General features: G+C 41.4%; 1 protein-coding gene across 4 annotated transcripts in view; it reads right to left on the bottom strand.

Annotated features, from left to right (window-relative positions):
* Window positions 1-15,988, bottom strand: part of ANO4 (anoctamin 4) — a 417,061-nt gene that overhangs the window by 342,999 nt on the left and 58,074 nt on the right. The window contains exon 1 of one of the 4 annotated variants that reach the window (XM_045462471.1): window positions 957-1,618. The exons of the other annotated variants lie outside the window; for them this stretch is intronic. The gene's annotated coding sequence lies outside the window, so the exon portion shown is untranslated. Of the gene's footprint in view, window positions 1-956; window positions 1,619-15,988 lie in introns of those variants that run through there. 4 annotated transcript variants of the gene reach the window in all.

The raw sequence follows: 15,988 nt of genomic DNA, 5'->3' as shown, positions 1-15,988 counted from the left end.
AAGCCTGTAACAGACCTCAAGTTGTGTTTCTGTCTGCAGCAAGGCTCAGGAGACCAGGTGAAAAATTAGGACACTATTCTCAGAGTGATGTCCTGGAATAAACAATCTGCCTGTGGATGCTGCAACACACATGTTCTTCCTCGGAAACCTGCTTATTTTCACTTAAAAAAGTCTAACCATTCCAGTAGCCTCAAAGCATTTTCTCTCCCAGCAGGAGGATGAAACTGTGTTGCCAACTCAAAAATGTTCCTGTCATCGCTGCCCCACCAGCCTCTGAAAAGGATGTAAAATATGGTTTGCAAAGCAGGCACCCTGAGATTCCAAAGGAAAAAGGAAGCAATGAGGTCATGAATCACTCCATCCGCCAGTGCAGGATTCCTCCCGCCGCGAATGTTACTGCCCAAGTTGTGAAGCCCACAAGACACAGGGCCAGTCTGGACTCTCGGGGGGCAGGTGCTCCAAGCGCCACTGCCCACGGCAGACTCCGACATAACTCACGCGGGTGCTGTCTTCACCTGGAAAGATGGAATAGTTTGCTATGTGGGCCGCCCAGCCCCGGCCCTTCCGGATTCTGAGAGTGAACCTCAGCACACCAAGGATTCATCTTGCCCAAATTTGTCAGTCACCCTCCACAGATTCCCTGCACACTGCTGCAGTTTACCAGCGTGAACACATCCCCCTGGCTGCCGCTTCAAGGACAAAGAGAGAGTGCTTATGTTTCCATCAGAGCTGAGAAGCTCGGGTTTATGAAAAAAAGAAAAAGAAATAAAGAAAGAAAAACAGTCCAGACAAATGAGCCCTGGCATTTTAGTTCTCTGGTTCACCCCAGACAACGGATCCATGAAAAAAGGAGAAACGCAGAGAGAAGGTCACTAAAGCTTAGCTGGGAAGAGAGGGAGCGAGCAAGAGCCTTCAGTTCACTGCAGCAGAGCAGCTCATTCAATGCGAGCACTTACCATAAAAATAGAAAGAGTCAAAAGAAGGAGAAGGGATCCTTCCTCAGTCTTAGGCAGAAACAAATCCAGGCAAGTGCCTCGGGATGAGGCCAGCAAAGTGATGAAAGACGATAAAACCACCACACACAAGTCCGTTTCAGCCTCCCCTCGGCCCGCATGCAGTTGTTTGTGCTGTAAAAACCCTGAGAAGTCTGGAGCAGGACTCTCCCGAGAGCGAGCTGGAGCGAAAGCAGCCTGGTGTATTTCACCGCCAGCTCAGAGCATCACGCCCAGGACTTGTCCTCCCCCGGGGGAAGGGGCATCACGGTCGGGGGTGGCTGGGCACCAGGCTGGGGTTGGGAACGTGGGAAGAGGGGAGGAAAGGAGCTTCTTTGGAGTGGAAGGAACTGCCCGTGAGAATATCAGTATTCCATATCAGTTATTGCCGGCGACCAATCAGCCCAGCCAGCGAGAGCCCTGTCAGTGTGACAAGAGAGCATCAGAGATAGTGGGTTGAGAGACACAGGACAGCCCCCTGCCTCCAACAGAACTTTGGCAGGATTGGCATCTCACTCTCCATTCAGTTGCTGATAATATTTGCTTGTTATTAAAAACAAGCTCCAAAGCCCCATAGTGACACCAGAAGGCTCAGGAAGTTTTCCTATGCATCCCACAGTATCTCTGCAAGAAGCCAGACTTGGAACCCACCCTAAATGAGGTCTGCTGGCATCTCCAGACCAGACAGCCTGATACTGGGCATGGAGAGATCACCCTGAGTACAGCAGAAGCACTTTGGACATAAGCTTCTTTATGGCCAAGGCACAGGATGTGAGGACCAGGCACTAGTCTCCCTATTTCACAAGTGAGAAATTGAGGCAGAAAAGGGTTAAAGGTCTCTCCAGAAATCTCTCCCTTAGTTTTATCATTTTCTTGTGCACTATATGCACAGGAGTCGTTGTCAGAGATGAATTTATCAAGATAGCTAAGAGTTCCTTTTGAGGTCTCTTAAGTCACCCGTAAGACAGGGAAAATGTGGTTTTGGGCATACAAACCTGTACAAAAGTTCACAGGCACACTGAAGTATGCGAAACTGTGCTAGACTAGTAGAAGAGGCACAGGAGTTAGGGTGCCTGGGTGGCTCAGTTGGTTAAGCATCTGACTTCAGCTCAGGTCATGATCTCACAGTTCATGGGTTCAAGGCCCTCATCGGGCTCTGTGCTGACAGCTCAGAGCCTGGAACCTGCCTCGGATTCTGTGTCTCCCTCTCTCTCTGCTCCTTCCTCTCTCCCTCTCTCCCTCTCTCTCAAAAATAAATAAAAATGTTTTTTAAAATTTAAAAAAAAAAAAAGAAGAGGCAAAGGAGTGAATCCCTTCGTGGTGACTAGAGACTAGAGAAAGTGACACTCTTCCTTCTTGCCTTTTTCCCCATTCTAACAATGAGCCTAAAAACTTAGCACAGATATCTGAATTAATCTGTTTTTGGTCGTGACAATTAAATTACATAGGGGCATAGGTTCTAAAGTTAAATGCCAGTCAAACTGAACTCCACACTAAAACTTCAGAACTTTTGAATCTGGGGAGACAGTCTTGGGTAACCTTTTTATCTCTGTAGAAAAGATGAATTCCCTTGCAGTAGCCAAGAGTTAATGGAAAGATACAAATGCTCCTAGGTTTGTTTTTCAGATGGCTTACATGATATAGAGTTTTTAATTTTAGTTCTGTCTTTACCTAGAAGTTGAAGTATTATTTGGATACTTTGTTGTGATTTCTACCCAGAGGCAAACTACTTTGGGGGACCTGAATACCACAGCTTAAAAGAAAGGGCTGGGCTCCAAGGAAGCAGTTAACTCATTACCCAAATGAGTCACAGCAGGAGGCCATAAAAATGTTCCACAAAGATGAACATAAGAAAATGAAATTTTTGAGAAGAAGTATGGTTTGCCAGGGTAGTCCTATGTACATAAAATAAGGAAAACCTGGGACACAGAGTCCCAAATTCAGTTTCATTACTCACTTCAGTTCAACCAGCAAACATTTAAAGAACAGCCAACCATGTTTCAGAGCTACAGAGATCCAAGTGGCAGGCCCTGCCTTCAAGAAGTTTATAGTCTCATGGGCCAATTTAAATCTTCTTTTCGATGTTTCAACACCATGGTTCTGGCCAAGACTGAAAATGTTCTATTTGAATGTCCGTTGAATAAAAAGCCAAGCCATGAGTTGGACTCTGGACTCAAAGTTCTATATTTGCCTAACAAGGTGTTTTCCATAACCAAAACCTTGGGAAATATAAATGTACACATTATTTTTTTAATCTCATTAAAACATGAAAAGGTTTTTAAACTAAATGTTTGCTTTTATCAGCATCAACAGCTTCTGACACTGTAAAAACATGGGCAGCATAACAAAGAATATATTTAATAAGGGAATATTATTTAAAGCTCACAAAGTAATTGAGATTAATACTGTTTATGGAACAGGTTCAATACCTTGAATATACAGGGTGATGATGAAGCATGAAAATGATAAAACTGCAGAGGTACAAATTACTTAGATTAAATAATTGCATATCTATGTAGCAATTAGGTCAATGAAAACGGGTACTCCAGTCACTTACTCTAATGCAATTAATTTTTTAAAGTTTGGCCACTTCTCCACCCCTCCCTCCTGAAAAGACAAGAGAACCACCTTACATTCCACATAGCAACAAACACCCACTGAATTTTGTAAAGGACAAAATATCCAAGTCAAATAAACTTGGGACAATTTCTGGGACTATATTTTGCTCCCTGGTATAACACCAGTACTTAATGCATAAAAGGTTCTCAATAAATGAGATGCGGCCAAATGTCAGACGGCTATGTGACTGGCCAAGATAATTTACCTAAAGTTAAACAACAGCATGATTTAACACTTCTTTTCGAAGACTAGAAGGTAATTTGAATTATGTACCTATACCTGTCACTTGTTTTAAAAGAAAAAAAAAAAAAACAGAGGGGCACCTGGATGACTTAGTTGGTTAAGCGTCCAACTTTGGCTCAGGTCATGATCTCACAGTTCATGAGGTGGAGCCCCAGGTCGGGCTCTGTGCTGACAGCTCAGAGCCTGTAGCCTGCTTCAGATTCTGTGTCTCCCTCTCTTTCTGTCCCTCCCTGTTCGTACTGCATTGCTCGCATGCTTTCTCTCTCTCAACAATAAGCATTAAAAAAAATTTAATAAATAAGAAAAAAAGATAGTTTTAGTAAATTTGCTTCAGAAAAGCATGCTGACAGAGTTTTATAAAGTCTGAAAGACAAGGATTTGTAAATCTCCATCTTTCAATGCCAAAATGATTCTACTTTCTGTAATCAGCCTGAAGAGACAAAGTAAAAATACACCTATTTTCTAGATCATCAAGAGGGTAACATGGCCTTATACTTCCATTTTAAAAAAATTTTTTAAGTGTTTATTTATTTTTGAGAGAGACAGAGCATGAGCGGGGTAGGGGCAGAGAGAGAGGGAGACACAGAATCAAAGCAGGCTCCAAGCTCTGAGCTGTCAGCACAGAGCCCGACATGGGGTTCAAACTCACGAACCGTGAGATCATGACCTGAGCCAAAGTCAGACGCTTAACCCACTGAACCACCCAGGCACCTGCATATACTTCCATTTTTGACATTAGGATCTGTTAATGGAGATATGAGAATCAAGAAATTTTAAGGAACATGCTGCCAACCAATGGTTTTAAAAACAAAGTCAAAATCTCCCTAAAGGAAAAGCTTGTCTCTGCCCTAACTTCTAGCAACCAGTATCTAAAGAAACTAATATATACTGAACCCTACCTTGTGCCAGACTTTTTTCAAGTGGTCTCACATGTCTCAGCCTTCACAGCACTCCCAGAACACAAATAGGATAATGTTCACTGCAGTAACTGGGGCTCAGAGAGGTTGAAGGTGCTTGCCCAGGTGGCAATACCAGTATATGAACAACCAGGACAGCCTCAAAATGCCTCTCTAATCCATGGAAACACAGGACTTGGACATAGAAGAGGACCCCAAAACCTTTTTGAAGGTTTTTTTTTGTTTTGTTTTTTGTTTTGTGTGTGTGTGTGTGTTTTAATGTTTATTTATTTTGAAAGAGAGCATGCCAGAGCACAAGCAGGGGAGAGGTGGGGGGAGGGGGGACGGGACAGAGGATCTGCAGCGGCTCTGGGCTGACAGCGGACAGCCAATGTGTAGCTCAAATTCAAGAACTGTGAGATCATAACTTGAACCAAAGTCAGACACTCAACCAACTGAGCCACCCAGGCACCCCTGTGTTTTGTTTTTTTGCTGTTGTTTTAAGAGAGAGAGCTAGAAGGTAAGGGGCAGAGGGAGAGAAAGAATCTTAAGCAGACTCCACACCCAGCATGGAGCCCCAATACAAGGCTCGATCTCACTACCCTGAGAGCATGACCTGAGCAGAAACAGAGTCAGACACTTAATGGACTGAGCCACCCAGATGCCCCCAAAATCTTTTTGACTAAGCATGTCAGATTACTTGGGGACTCTTCCCACAGTGTTACATGAATTTGGGTGAAGTAGGAATGAGGCAAATCCATATTAAAGAAGAAACACTCATTTTTACCTCAGATTAAATTTAACCCTTTATACAACAGAAATGAATTCTTGATGCTTGTAATTTGAAGAGCAAGCAGTTGGTACTTGTTGGTTTCTTTTTCCTAACTCTACCTTACATTACATTGAAAGTCAGGATGAGTGATCCCTAATTACTAGAAGAGTGGAGAGGATTCCAGAAAAGTGTGGGATTGGACATAAGCACTGCAGTGTAATCCCTTGTCTAATACCTCAGCTCTCCTTCAGCATGAAATGAAGGGAGAATAGGTTGCCCTGCCAATGTTTCCCTATCAGAGGTCACTCGATGAGTGAGAGTAATTTCCCCAAAGTGCTTAGTAGGCGGGCTTTCAAATAGGCAACAACAGTTCCAAATACATAAAAGGTAAATAATCTGCAATTCATATAGTCATCGCATCCAAGCCTTCAAAACTGTGTTTACACTCAGCATTTCTCAGCCAGAAGAATCCTATGGGGTCAACAATCACATCACACAGAAAGGATCCTTAAGATCACAGACCTAAACTTTTTCTCTCCTTCTTGAGGATAGAAAACTACATCAATGGTTAGCTTGAAGAGTCAGAATTGGGCTGAATCTGGGGAGAGCAAGGGGTGTGTGTGTGTGTGTGTGTGTGTGTGTGTGTGTGTGTGTGTACCAATGGAAAACCAACCAGTGTGTGCATCCAAAATCCAACTGGTGTGTCTCCACATCCAATTGGTCTTTAAGCCTCACTAATGTTGTTGCTACCATTCTCCTCAATGTATAATTAGGCACGATGGCCGGGTGAGGGCCATCTTCCTTCTCCTAAACTATTACAATAATTTCTGACTTGTCCCTTGTCCCAACCTGACTTTTCCTTACCAACCGCATTTGCTTTCTAAAACACAGCAAGTTTAATCATGTCACTGCCTCACTAACAAACCTGGCATGCTCAGGCCAAATATAGCACCTCCTGAGCCTGGCACTCAAGGCCCTTTGCAACCAGACTTCAATCTACCAGCATCATTTCCCACCATTCCTTCCCATAGATCCCACGTTCTGTATATACCCAATTACCATGACAAAGGAACAGGGTATCTGAGGAAGAATATGTTTTTCCTAGAATAACCTTCTCCCCCTTGAATAATCATTTAAAGCCCAGTTTACTATTATCTTCTTGGTGAAGCTTTCCCCAAATTCCCCAAAGTGACTTAATCACATCTTCCTCTCTATGTATGTAAATACCATTATTTCTAGTCTTTTATTATAGGGCAAGTAACATTGTGCTAAAATAATTAGTATCTTTTAACATATTTGAGATCCTTTGATAGTCCCTGGCACACAATAGGTCAGAAGAGTCAGAATTGGGCTGAATCTGAGGAGACCAAGGGGTGTGTGTGTGTGTGTGTGTGTGTGTGTGTGTGTGTGTATACGTGTGGTGAGCTCAATATATTCATGAAACAGACCATTTTTTATGCCTCTTTTTCACCATCAAAAGCACTCTGAAGAAAGCACAAATTTGTTTTCTGGAAGTCTGAAGAACTATAAGCTTATGAGCCATATAGATCTCCTCCTTCAGGAGTTTCTGTGGTTTAAGGCAAGGACCCTGAATTAGAATCAGTGGAGCCAAGTCCCAGCCCAGTCCCCTGTGTCACCTCAGGTCATCTCTTAACCTAAATGAGAAGAATAAAACAAGTTCTGCTTACCTGTGAGGGCTCTTCTGAGCCACAAATGAGGAACCATATAAAGTACTTTGCCAAGTATAAAACTATATGTTAGTAGGCAGAGTTACTGCCACTATCACTGCTTGATGATTGTTAATATCCCATCAAAGCCATCACAAAATTCAAGACCCATATCTTCTGAAAGGCTGCCTAGGAGGCCAGTGACTCAGCACTTCTTCATTCCAAGTGCCTTGTTCAATCCTACAGGTCTGCAGTTAGGGGCAATGGAAGAGTCAGAAGGCCCAGGCTCAGGTCCTGGAGACCCGGTCCCACATAGCCAGCTCCCTTGTCAAGGAAATGGGAGTCACCTCACTATGTTGTTGAACAAGATGGGGTATGATTTATATGCAGTATACATAAATCTAGTATATTTACGAGTCTCTAATAAGCATTCCGTTGCTCATTGGGAAAAGTGAGCCATTTCTTCATCATTCTACAGTATATGCATATACCCCAACTACTACCCTCCTTCTGTTTCTTGAACTCACAGAGCTCATTCCCACCACGTGGTCTATGTAATGTGTCTCCTTATTTGATTGCTGATTTAACATTTGTCCTCTAAACTATAAAATATGCTCCCTTCAGGCAAGGATGATCTCTTGAACTCATTGTGTCCCCAAAGCCTAAAGTATCCAGAATATGATAGGTACTCAGTATATATTTCTTGAATATTTACAGGACAACCAATGCTTGTATTAACTGTTCATATGCTTTCTACCACCTATATAAAGTTCCAATAATCCTTGACTATTGAGGAATTAAATCTCGGAGGTCACTTAATATAGTACTCAGGACCATACCACAATGTTCAAGCTTATATAGGTATTTAATAATGTATAACAGACATTAAAGTGGTATCCAGGGTCAGGGGGTACCTACATGTAATATGCCAACTCCTGCCCCATTAGAAACAGGAATTATCAAGAACTGCATGCTGATCCTCACCTATATAACAGGAACTGAAAAACTGAGCAAAAATGTTAAATTATGTTTATTTAATAAAGAGATTTTATGGATCCTTATTTCACATTTTCCTTCTCCTTTTTAATGTTAAAATTGCTCTGGCCCAAGCTTATCCTGAGAAGAAGTTGACAAGGTCCTTGATCTCTGAAGCATCAACTAGAACAAATAGTTTCAGAATACTAGGAGCCCAGGAATCTAGGCAATTTCTCTCTCCTCCCAGGGAGCTGCCTCGAAGGCAAGATATAGAAATCCTCTGGGCCTGACCACATCATCCCTGTTTCTGATTACCCAGCCTGAGAGGAGGCTTAATAAATAAATAACCATGGCAATCCTGTATAATGTATGAAGGTTATTTTCCAATGGTCATCTGGAAGGACATAGTTTTCAATTAGAGTATTTTCAATTAGCAATAGCACGCCAATCTACAAAACAGGCATATGGATTTGTCATTGGCAAGAAACAGAAACAGGTAGTTTTGTTAAAAAAAAAAAAGCCACCAAAGGAAAAAAAATCCTAGACTCAATACCAAACATATCTTTTTCTCCCAAATCTGTTCTTCCTCTGAACTTCCTTTTCTTCCCCCTTTTTTTCCATTTAAGAGCACCACTATCTACTCTGCTGCCCAAATGAAAGGACATTTATTGACTCTTACATGGAAGACTATTTGGGACCCTTTATAGGGTGTCTAGAAATCTCAGCATCATTATTTAACTCATCTTGCCCATAGTCCCTCCTAAACATTTCTTCCATCCATCATCTCCCCATTTCCACCACCTCAGTCTCATTACCAATTCTCCCCTGGTCTAATGTGATGGTCTTAGAAGCAGCTTTCTTTCTTTTTTAATGCTTGCTTATTTTCAAGGGGGGAGGGAGGAAAGGGCAGAAAGGGAGGACAGAGAGAATCCCAAGCAGGCTCCACACCATCAGTGCAGAGCCCATCACCGGGCTCAAATTCACGAGCTGTGAGATCATGACCTGAGTCGAAATCAAGAATAAGACGCTTAACCCACTGAGCCACCCAGGTGCCCCCCTTTTTTAATGTTTATTTTTGAGACAGAGAGAGAGAGAGAGAGAGAGAGAGAGAGAGAGCGCACATGTGCTTTCCTGACTCGTGTCTCACTTAGTTCAATCCATCCCTCACAGCCACCTAAGGATTTTTAAGTGAAAACACCATAATGACCTCTCCCACTCAACACTCTTGCCTGATTCTTACCATGTACAGGATGAAGGATACCCCATAACCGTCCTCCTGTCATTCCTCTTGCCATCACTCCCCACTTGCCTCCTCCCACTCATCCATGTCCTAATAGCCTGATTGGGATTCTCTCTCCCTGCCTCTCTCTGACCCTCCACTCATGTGTGCATGCTCTCTCTCAAAATAAACAAACTTAAAAAACAATTCCAGGGTCCTGGCACAAGCTTTTTCCATTGCTTAGAATTTCTTCTCCCTGCCTTCCTCCTGAACTCTTACTGAGTTCTCTTGAGACCCAACTCAAGCATCTCCCTCATCCTTGAAGCATTTCTAGATACACACTCCCTACATTCTAGAGTTAACCATTTCTACCTTATGGCACTGATCACGTGTTATTCTAATGGTCTTATTATTGGATTTCTTCAGGAAAGTCCTAGTCCTGAGTTTTATTTACCTTTGTATCCCCAGAGGTGAACTCTCCCTAGACATACTCAAATAAATGGTAATAGGGAGATTGGGCTCCCCTGTGTATCTGTCTCATTAGAGCCTGTGTTCCTTGAGTGATGTAAGAGTATCTTGTCCATCTGTCTAACCTCTCCACTTGTTGCAATGCCTGGTATATATGGATGCTCAGTGTGTATTTGTGGAATTGTTTTTAATATGATTGGGGAAAAAACTTTCAGTTCAAAAAATTTAAAAATCCCTGTGAGTTTATTTTTAATTAGCTCACTTTTTTATTTAAGAATTTTCCTTCTCCTTGAAATTACAGAACACCGCAAGCATTAATTTACTCCACAAAGATTCAATCTCTGCAACTCCTGGCTTTCAATGGTAACCCAACTAATTGGGGCACCTTGGGGACAATAAGGCATTCCAAACATACTTTCTACTTTGAATTGCCTAGCAGATGAAAGGCTATTGATTTTCTTGAGTAGAAGGGCCTTCTTGGAGAAATTTCACCAGCATTTAACTTTGGAGGGGACAGAGCCCTGTGTTTCTATGTGCAGAATTTTACTCTTAAGAGCAGGGCTATCAATGGGCTGTGGCTGTTACTTGGAAATCCAGTGCCCCATCCAACATACAGGACCATTACAAGAAGGGATATGGATTGAGGAAATAGGGCAAGACCTAGGGCTTATAATAGACCCTCTATACCAGCCAAAGGATTATCTAATTTTCTCACCTACTCCCCCTACCTCACAGGAAATTAACTATGATGGACCTAAAGAACAGGAATAAAACTCCTCTTCGTGCATAGCTGCAATGGCCATTAGCACCTAAAGAACAGTCTCCCCTTGGTATGACTAACTGGGGAACATCTTCATTGGCAAGGAAGCCCACCAAAGCGATTGCAGACACCTGGCCAAGTCAGCTGGGGTGGGGGTCAGAAGAATACCTACATCTCCCATTCTCCCAATGTTGCTGATCCACAAGCAAAAAAAAAAAAAAAAAAAAAAAAAAAAAAAGTCAAGAATGAAGGGGTGCCTGGGTGGCGCAGTCGGTTAAGCGTCCGACTTCAGCCAGGTCACGATCTCGCGGTCCGTGAGTTCGAGCCCCGCGTCAGGCTCTGGGTTGATGGCTCAGAGCCTGGAGCCTGTTTCTGATTCTGTGTCTCCCTCTCTCTCTGCCCCTCCCCCGTTCACTCTGTCTCTCTCTGTCCCAAAAATAAACGTTGAAAAAAAAAAAATTAAAAAAAAAAAAAAAGAATGAACCATAGTATTAGTGCTACAGATGTGGTTATCCTGCCTGCTTTTTTTTATATAATTTCTCCTCATTTCTCTGTAATCAATTTTGAGTTCTATTATTTGAGTTGAGAGGAGAAACAGAATGAGCATTTTAAATAACTAACAAGTTCATATTTTGATAAAATGAAAGTAGGCCATACACTGACCATTCTACACCTTCTTAGGAATGGATTTTTCCTTTTATGAATTTTTAAGAAGTCCTTGAACCTGTAACAAAAATAAATCTGTATCTCTGGCAGGAATGCAAAAGTCATACAGCCATGTTAGAAAACAGTTTAGTGGTTTCTTTAAAACACACTCTTATACTCTTACCATACAATCCAGCAACTGTGCACCTGTTTTTCCCCCCCAAAAGAGCTGAAAACCTATGTCCACACAAAAACCTGAACACAAATATTTATAACAGCTTTATTCAAAATTGTCAACACTTGGAAACAACCAACATGTCCTTCAGTAGGTGAAAGCACAAAAACTGTGATACATCCAGACAATGGAATATTATTCAGCATTAAAAAGAAATGGGCTATCAAGCCATGAAAAGACATGAAAGAAACTTAGATGTATATTACTAAATGAAAGAAGTCAATACTAAAAGGTTACATATTGTATATTTCCAACCATATGGCATTCTAGAAAAGGCAAAACTATGGAGATAGTCAAGATAAATGGTTGCCAGGTCTAAGTGGAAGAGATGAGTAAGTACAGAACAAAGGAATTTTATGGTGTAAAAATTCAATACTGTAATGGTAGATACACCATATATTTCATGGATTTTGACAAATGCATGGCATCGAGAGTGATCCCTCATGTTCACTATGGACTTTGGGTGATTATTATGTGTTAATTTAGGTCCATCAGCTTTGAGATGTACCACTGTGGTGTGTTATGTTGACAGTGGTTGAGGCAATCAATATGAGGGAAAAGGTCTATGTGAATGCCCTGTACTTCTGCTCAGTTTTGTTGGGAACCTAAAACCTCCAAGACAAAGTCTATTTAAGTAAACAAAGAAAAAAAATCTCAGTCTCTCTGAATAGGTGGTTTGTTTTTTTGTCATTGTTGTTTTTGTTTTGCTTTTCCAAATTTCAGTTGTCTTATGAGATAGATACTTCTGGAAAATGAACTTTAAAGAATAAGAGAATGCTCCTTACCCCAAATAAAGTGAAGTTCTAAGAAATTCACTGTGACAAACACAGACAAATCACATAGCCCTGTCTTTATACCTCAGAATCCCAACTATGAACATGATAATGGCTGTCATGTTCTGCTAATACAGTTTCTATTATCAAGGCCTAAAAAACCCGAACACTGGGAACATAATGTGAATTCCAGTGAAAAATTTAAAAGAAATTTAAAATTTTTCCTTTCTTTCTTTCTAAGGCTCTTCCCTTTTTAGGTTTATTCTGTATTACTGCCTGGGAGTAAAACAAGACAAATGTGTTAGGATAAGGAAAAATTGGCATACAGGTCTCCATGAAGGACAAGAGAAAAGCAGTTAAAGACTAAACCACACCTACAAATTATCAACTTTGAACAGAAATTACAGGAAAATAAGAAAATTGAAAGGGATGTCTTTACAAAATAAGGGTTTTAGAGTGGTTATGTCTGGAGAAGAGGAGGAGGAAAGGAGACAGTGGTGAGAAAAGCTTAATGGAGGCATGGTGGGAAGGGTGCCATGTCAGTGAATAAAACAGTCACTCTTCTTCTGAAGTTCACAACACGGTAGGTAAAAAAAAAAATGTAAGCACATAGCTACATGCAATATAGGCAGTCAGTGATAAGCTCTATGACACAGATGCAAAGGTCAAAAAGAAAGAGGGGTGGAGGCAAGCAGGGCCATTTTAGAAGACCTTCTGAGGAGGGCAGATTTGGCTGATCCTCAGAGAAATGGCAGGCCTCCTGCAGGTAGAAGTTAAGACCAGCCATGAAGGTCGTGCCTGATAAAGTTATGGCCAGAGGTAAGACAGAACTGGGTCAGGAATAAATGGATTCATTCATTCATTCACATTCAACAAACATCTCTTTAGCACCTGTCAATGGCAAACATTGTAGGTGGTGGAAGAAGTTAGGCAAAATACGATGATCAGGGTGAAACTTCACACAAATATGAACATTAGGTTACATTTCTTAGAGGCAGCAGAGAGCCTGGTGGGATGGATGCCATTGGTGCCTTGCTCCCTGTGGATTCCTCCCTCTTTCTAGTGTCCCTTCCCATACAGAGGCTGGCAAATTAAAACCTACATTTACTACACTCCTTGAAGCCAGGGTTCTGAAGGAGAATTAGGTTCCATCAATTTGATGCATTTGCATGAACTCTGGAAGGTGGAAATTAGAAGGAGACCATTTTCTTGACTTCTTTTGGCTGCTCTTCACTTTGATAAGATCATAAAGGTACGATGTTTTCCTGCAGCATTCCGGGGTACAATGTCTTGCTGGGTGAGGAAAAGCAGTTGAGGGGCAGTAGCACCATGGATTCCTGATCCATGAACAACTATAGCTGGAAGTTCTTAAATTCCAGGCTTTTAGTAGACATTGGTGCATCCTTCCTGTACCTGTTCCTCTAACCCTCCTCTGATATTATCATTCCTAACCCCCATGTTAAATCCTTTCCTGATTGAAATACATAGAGTGACCTCTGCTTCCTACACTGAATTTTGATGAGTATAGCCAATAAAGAGTTTTAAGCAAGGGAGAGATAGAAGATTGTGCTTCAGGAAGGGACCTTGGTGGCTGCTTCAAAGACAAACTGGAGACAGATTTAGGAAACTCTTAGGAATGTCCAGCCTAGACCAATGTGCCTGGGATACTGGGACTGAATAAAACAGTTGTAGTGGGAAGAGAGAAGGAATGGAAATACGATACTCCCTAAGTTGAATTTATAGGATCTACTGAAAATGGAGATGAGAGAAGAAATTTAAACTTCGCCCTACTTCATCCCAACCCTGCCGGGGTCCTCTGCACTCTGTTCTTCACCATCATAGGACCTGTCATACTTCCTTAAAAGTCATCCTTCTCTTCAGGCTTCAGACCTTTCTGCTCTTTGCTGCAGCCTAAGTGCAGAGCACAGCAAATAGCCCCTAATAGAATGCTCAGTAGACACTGGTTGGGTGGATAGAAAGGGAGAAAGGAAATCTCTAACCTCAGAGACACTGTGAGGATTGAGATTCTATTAACCAAGGAATAGTCACAGGCTGAGTACTGCTTGAGTAATACTGAATCTTGGATTACATGGGGAATCCAGGTGAAGAATATTAGCACACCAGTAGACATAAGAGTCTGGTGGTTGGGAAGTAGGAGCTTTGACACAAATCTTAGAATTACTGCACAGAATGAAAGCTGAATACTTCCCAGGAAAAGATGATGCCTCAATAAAGCTTGGGTGATACCCATATTATTATAATTACACAGTGAAGAGAGTCTAAAATGCCAGTCACCATTTGAGACACTATATGTACACTGTCCTTTTAATCTTAACAACAACTTATAAGTGAGGTGTTATCATCCTCATCTTACAGAGAAGGAAACTGAAGCTCAGCAAAGTGAAGAACTGCCCAAGGTCACATAGCTGGTGAGGACAGAGCTGAGGTTCAAACCCAGGTCTCCCCGACTCTAAAACCTGTGCTCATTGTTCTCCCTCAGCTGACATGAGAAGAAAGAGTTAGTGACAGTGACAAAGGACTGGTCAGAGAGGAAAGAAGAGAAGTAGAGAAATGACAGAACACAAAGGCCAATTAAGCAGATAAAAAAAAAAAAGACTGTAGACTAGAAGATGCTCACAGGAATCAAAAGTCAATCAGGAGTTTCTTTAACAAGAGCAAGATGCTTATGGGCCAAAGAGAACAGTGAAAGGTAGAAATCAGAGATGTAAGAGGTGAAGGCAATGAGTAAGAAACGTCTTAAAAAGATGCAAAGAATGGATAAGCAGCCTTTGAGAAAAGAAGGACAACAGGCAAAGTTTTAAAATTGAGTTGTGGTCCCCCACGTGATACTGACAAAGCAAACGTTGAGTACCTAACAAATTACTTTGTTTGCCAATAAACCTAACAGATGTCAGGCATATGCACTGATCAGGCTACATGCAAAGAGAAACAATTTTCCTTTTGATTGGAATTCTATCAATCTATTTCATAGCACTGATTAGCTCATGCGGATAAGAAGCTTTGATAGGAAGTTAAATTTGTATTTGGTCAGCCAAAAGAAAGTGATCAGTAATTATCATTTATTAAAGATGGTCTTTTTATTTTCATAGTCTTCCAAAATCCATGGTAGGGGATAATGAAAAGGGTCCTTCATAGCAAAACAATTATTAACTGTCACTAAAGACTATGTCAGCAGAACTACAGAAATACACAGATTACAATCAGATATTATCTAAATAGCTACAAACATTGGAATGAGAAAAGAGAAAATGGAATACAATCAAGCAGTAAATAAATTGGATTTAACCAATCTAATAGTGAAGCAATCCGGATGGATGATTATAGACTTAAATCAGACTAAAGATATAACCAGAATCCATCTGATGAGGACTAGAAGACCATTCCACTGGACATGTGGATTTGGAGACTTCCCTGGCATTGCAACCTTGGAAGAGAGGTCTATGTGTCCCCCACAGTTTTAAGAAAAATCCACCTGGACACGAGCACCTCCTGACCTTAAAGGCTAGCAGAATGGTTGATGGCAGAATTGTTTTCTTGGTGGGTAAACATCTGTTAAGCCTGGGAGTATCTAGAAATACATGGAAATAATGTTATAAATTAAATCTATCAATATTTATGTGTTCAGTATTTAAAGAGTATATAACGTTTATGAGACTCTGGCACATTGGCCTAGCTAGCAGATGACCATTTCAATTCCAAGGTA

Source organism: Leopardus geoffroyi, chromosome B4 (genome assembly GCF_018350155.1).
Source record: "Leopardus geoffroyi isolate Oge1 chromosome B4, O.geoffroyi_Oge1_pat1.0, whole genome shotgun sequence".
NCBI lineage: Eukaryota > Metazoa > Chordata > Mammalia > Carnivora > Felidae > Leopardus > Leopardus geoffroyi.
This window is presented reverse-complemented; position numbering and strand designations above follow the sequence as displayed.